This window comes from Podarcis tiliguerta (genome assembly GCF_965153285.1).
Source record: "Podarcis tiliguerta genome assembly, chromosome: Z".
NCBI classification, from domain to species: Eukaryota; Metazoa; Chordata; class Lepidosauria; order Squamata; family Lacertidae; genus Podarcis; species Podarcis tiliguerta.
This window is the reverse complement of record NC_139553.1, coordinates 33,468,406-33,474,405: the sequence shown is the minus strand read 5'-3', so window position 1 is coordinate 33,474,405 and position 6,000 is coordinate 33,468,406.

Here is a 6,000-nt window from a genome sequence, read left to right as displayed (position 1 = left end):
TTCCTATCAGAGCAATCAGGGAGAAGGCTGGACAATGGAGACCAGTTTCCATTGTATATTGGCAGTCCAACTGCATTAATCTCATACTGACAGATGAGCCTAAGGGACCATTCTCTCCTCCACCCGCCCTCGCCTACATGTAGTTTAAATGCGGGTCCCTCCAGCTCCTGTGTCAAGGCATTTTTTCCTTGAGATCCAGACTCTGAGGCAATGCCGTTGGTCTGCATTTACATTACACATTGGTCTGAAATTCCATTCCAGACTTTTTTTTTTTAAGGATCTTTGTAAGAAAGGTTTGCATGGGAAAGGAAACTCAAGTTTCTCCTCTTCTTCAAAGCCAGAGGTCAACTTGGTTGGAAATTCAGAATGCCAAGTTAGTAACTTGCTAAGAGCCTCCAGGCTGCCCTTCATTTGCATCTAAAGTTACATACATTTTTAATCCAAAACTCTCCAATCTGCTGGCACGGCACCTTCTTTAATAAATAGAAGCTACTCATTCGAATTTGTTAGATATGTATGTACACACACACACACACACAGAGACGTTTATCAGGTCTGCCCCAGCCAGGCAATTACTGGCAACAGGTGGCCGGTGGCAGCATTTTATTTCTCTGGGGGAGGCAGCCTGGGTCCCTCTGTTTAATAAAGTACATTAAGATTGAGAAGCCTGGAGGATTCCGGGGGAAAAAAACAGTATGCCAGAGGCAAAACATGCAGCCACTCTCGCTCAAAGCAGCGTCGACAAGGGGAAGGGAAGGACCATTTTGAGCCTCTCTCTTGAAATCCATTAGGACCTTTTAATTAACTGCTATTACTTTAATGAGATAAAAACAACGGAGGCAGGAGAAAAACACAGAATTGACTGCATAGAATCCAATTCACCGGCAGACTGACTGCCTGCGTACTGATGACCATTTCATCCCTAGACTTTCTCTCCGGGTTTAATGTGCACCAAAGACCTTCTGCCATTTGGCACGTTACTGCAGTTAATCTTTTTAATATTATTATTATTATTATTGAAGCACAAGGCAGAAGTGTATCCCAAAAGGACATCTAATTCAACCCATCCTAGAGAATGCAGTTGTATAATAGTGGCACTGTGGGCCTAGGGCTTGCCGATAAGACTGGACTGAATAGTCAGGGGTCCCTTTACCTTTAATGGTAAAGTCTGGAAGTGGGGAGCTCATCACAGCTGCCTCCATTATCACGCTTCCAAGGAGAGTCCCAAAAATGCATGCAGCTGTGTTGGTCCATGAGAGATAGGCAGACCTGGTGGTACATGGAGGTATTAGTAGTGGCTTTGCCTGTGTTGATCTTTCACAACAGCCCTGCCTTCCGGGAACCAAATGTGAACTGAATGTGAGTAAACATCATCATTTTAAGACAACAGCCATGAAGGTCACTGGCTGAATTGGGCCAACCACTGTCTAAACCAAGGCTAGGTTACCTTAGGCCCAGGAGCCAAATGCAGCCCTCCAAGCCTCTCTACCTGGACAGTGGAACTCTTCCTAAGCCCTGCTCCCTCAGCCCTGCTTCCTCTCCCCAAGCCATACTCCCTTCTCAGCCATGCCTCCTCCTCCTCCCTAGGCCACGTCCCTTCCTCAGCCATGCTTCTTCTCCCCAGGCCATTCCACTCAATGACCCTGCTTTCTACCCACAATGAGTGTTTTTGCCTGGATAGAATTCAAACCCTCAAACTCTGATACTGCTTCTTGCTTGTCTGGATGGAGACTAGAGAGTTGTGTGTATAAACTAGCCAACTGTACAAAGATAAAATCCATAGTTGTTGTTCTAACCACTTTTGCCTCTGGCTCTGCCCATCTCTCTAAAGGTGGCCCAGAAGGGAATATAACCCCAAGCTGCAGTGTTCCTGCACCCTAGCCTACTTAAGCAAAGGGAACATGTGCGAAGCCACTCCAGCAAAGCTTACAACACCACTCCAACACATGTCATCTCTCCTGCTGTGAGAAAAGGGGAGGGGAGCAATCCTTCCTTCCCTCCCTCTATTATGCCACTGACCATTTTTCAGCCCCCACACTCTGAAGCACCCATGGCACAAACCAACAACAGTTCCCATGCCCCCTAACATGCTTTGGCATCTTTTGTGAAAGTGCCCTTGGCCTGGAACCTTCAACACAGTGCAAGAATTGTCTACAGCCTTGTCAGTGTCACAGTGCTGGAAGATGCTTTTTAAGAGGTGACATATAGCTGCGGCTTCCTTCTTTCTTTCTTTCCCTAAGTGGGAGGGTTGTAATTTGAAATAAGCATTTGCAAGCAGGATTTCCCAGTGTAGCGCATGAGTATGTGATAATGGGATTCGGTGCAGTAAGATAGCTCTCTCACTCTAAAGGTAATGATTCTTGGGGGACACCTGCACAGGTGCTAGAGAAATTCTGTTCTTTCATGTTCTGGGAAATTTCACAATTTTATTTTTTTTAAAGTCAAGAGCTGGAGCTGAATGCCACATTAAGCGGAGGAAGACATTATTGCCTTTGTGATGCAGTCTCAAGCTGCTGTTCATCAGTCCTGGATGCTTGGCTGGAAGTCTTTTTTATATATTAAAAAATGCTTAAGCCAACACATGATACAATAGGCAAGTGGGAGCAGGGAGAAGGAGATATTTCTCCTATGCCCCACACTGTTGCTGATATTACTTGTGCTCTCATGCAGAAGTGAAACTAATCCTTTTAATGTGATCCCCGCAAGAGGAACTGCCGAGCCTGTTCTTATCCCGCCTCGTGTCTAATCCTTTATTGGATCTTGCTAAGCCATTTGCTTCAATAATATCTTGTGGCAGCAGGTTCCACAGCTTAATTACAGGGTGCAAAGGAACACCTTGCCTCCCTTTCGGGTTAAAAATAGCACTTGCTTGAATAAGGCTGATCTCTTGTTCCAGTGATGGTGAGAAGGGCGGGGTGGTCTCAGACAGGCAACCATCATTATAAACCTAGCTATTTTACTGTTCCAGTTGGTTCATATGCATGGACGAGGATGCAGGCAACCTGAATTCTAATCCGCAAAAATCATAGGGTTCGAAGGCGCCTTGGAGTGTGTGTGGGAAGTGTATCTAGTCAAATTCCCAATGCTGGTTCTGCAGTACAAGATGCAACAACAGGATCCCTTCAAGATGACCATACACCCTTCAGTGAAGGAGAGGCAATTATTTCCTGAGACAGTATACTGTTAAGCATTGCTTAACTGACATCTGCTTCCCTGCAGCTTCTGACTTTTGGTTCTAGACCTGAAATGACAGAGAAGTCTGCACCATCTCCATGATGGTTGCCAGTTTTCTCCTATTGCAGAAGGTGCAAAGGTTTGCAGCGGTACAATGCATACTCTGCATGCATGAAATTCCAGTGCAGGACCTCAGGTATCAGGTCAGGAAAATACCTCAACTTGAGACCCTTTGACAGCTTCACCTGCAAGGATCTCTGGTGTAGAAAGCCTGAGACCTTAGGAAGTTGGTGGCATTGAAAATACTGGAGATAAGTAGACGATGCCCTGGCTAGTCCAAGGTAGCTCCTTATTCTGTTATTCTTCTCCTTTCATTGCTGGTCTATGTAAACGTTGCAGTGGCACAACAAGTGGCAACCCTAGGAGCACAGAACTGGTCAGGGTCATAGGAAGCTGTCTTAGGTGTCCATACAGCCCAGTATTCTCTCCCATGACTGGCAGAGCTCTCAGATGGATATTTTTCTCATCACCTGCTACCTGATCTTTTAAACTGGAGATGTCAAGGATTGAGCCTGGAATCTTCTTCATCCGAAAGTATGTACTCAAGATCTGAGCTATGGCCAGTACATAATAATGCATGTTCTTCTATGGTTCAGGCAGTCTCAGCACAGATTTAAACACATGCATGGAGCAAACGGCTTTCCCAGCTGCAATTCAACAGCCATCTGACCCCGCAATAATATCCAGTTTGCCTGTGCAGCACAACTACCTGAAGTTCCACATTAAAGAATGGGGACTTCTAGTTACTGACATGCAACAGAGATGGCACTCTAAAAGGTAAAGGTAAGGTAAAGGACCCATGGTCCAATCAAAGGCGACTATGGGGTTGCGGTGCTCATCTCACTTTCAGGCCGAGGGAGCCAGCATTTGTCCACAGACAGCTTTCCAAGTCATGTGGCCAGCATGACTAAACCACTTCTGGTGCATAGGAACACATTGATGGAAGCCAGAGTGCACAGAAATGTCGTTTACCTTCCCACCACAGTGGTACCTGTTTATCTACTTGCACTGGAGTGCTTTCAAACTGCTAGGTTGGCAGAAGCTGGGACAAAGCAACAGGAGCTCACCCTGTCTCAGGGATTCAAACCACCGACCTTCAAACCACCGACCTTCCGATTGGCAAGCCCAAGAGGCTCAGTGGTTTAGACCACAGCACCTCTCCCTATAGATGGCAGTCTAGATATTGTTCAACTCTCCCATCAGCCTCAGCCACTAGAGGAATGATGGGAGCTGTTGGGAGCATTTGACAGGGCACCTGTTCCCCATTTCTCCTTTGCAATAAAACTGTACATTCAGACAGGTCTTAAGCTAGGTATGATTGAATCTCTGGCCTGCAGGAATCCTATCCTCTTTTGCCTCTGGCCCTCTAGTTTGGGCAAGGGCAATTCCCAAGATGTTGCTGAACCATAACTCCCATAATCTCTGGCACACAGCCCATGCTTGTTGGGGCTGATGGGAATTGTAGTTCAATAGCATTGGGGGGTGGCAAAGGTTCCCCATGCCTGCTGTAGTTGAAGGAATGTTTGGCTTAACAAAAAGCAGTCTGGAGATCATTTCAACCAGAGAGAGTGCACAGGAATGACTAAGCTGACAACAGACTTCAATGTGGGCCCAGAAAAACAGCTTTTGTGAGTTTTATAGCAAAGAAAATATATGCCTTCATAAAAAGCCCTAACAGCAGGAAGGCACAAGGCCAGGGGAAACAGGCAGACCAGTAATGGTCTTTTGAAAGCATTTCTTTTCAAGCATAAAAACAAAGTCTTGATGAAGAAGGTGATGCAACAGAGAGGCCTGGTAGGATATTAGCATAAATGCTTGGTGTAGCAGCAGCGGCTTTAGGAACCAGCTTGCACTTGGGAGAATAACAGATGGGCTGTGGATGGCATGCAAAGTGCTGGTCACTCAAGGAAGGGTAGTTGCTGATGTTTTTTTAAAAAAATAGTTTTGGAGTCATTGGAAGCTGAGAGCAGCTCCACATGTAGAAGCAAAAAAACACTCTTGATAAGGCACCTTCATGTTTCATCTGCCTCCCAGGGAGCCAGTGAAGCAAAAATTGGTGGAAGGAAACACCAAGGCAAATGCATCAACACAGCATCTGCTGTGCTTCTTAAAAAACGAGGAAGCATTCTTTTCTTTGACAGTTGTAAATGTAAGCTTCCAAGCGATCTGATCTGGTTTGAGTCAACTAGCATCTTGACTGACAGATATGAATGTAAAAGGGTAGCCATTATGGGTTCACAGGAGCAACTGGCTGTTGACCACCAATATCAGCCACAGGGGAATTCCAGCCCACCAGGTTCCTCCATTTGGCATGCAAAGCCATTTTGGTCAAGCTGCACCCACCTGCCCTACACCAGATGCCATATATGATGTCAGGTGTGGAACAGGTAAAGACACAGTTGGGCCAAAAAGGAGGTTGCAGAGACTGCCAATCAGCTATGCCACACAAAGCCCTATGCAAGCACCGACAATCAGCTGAAGACCCCTACTTCTGATCTGTAAGCAACAGTATTGAGCAGAAGACAGAGCTGTGAAATGCAACCCTCTTGTTCTGCCATGAATCCCACTGGGTAATCTTAGACCAGTCATTATCTTTCAGCTTAATCTGTCCTTCAGGGTTACTTTGAAGGTCAAATAGGGAGAAACGATGTATACTACCCTAAGGTCTTTGGAAGAAGGGTGGGCTATGGATGCAATTGATAATTATAGTGCAGTTGGAAAACTCCCATTCATTCCTGTGAGATGTGCACAGAAAAAACTCTCAAA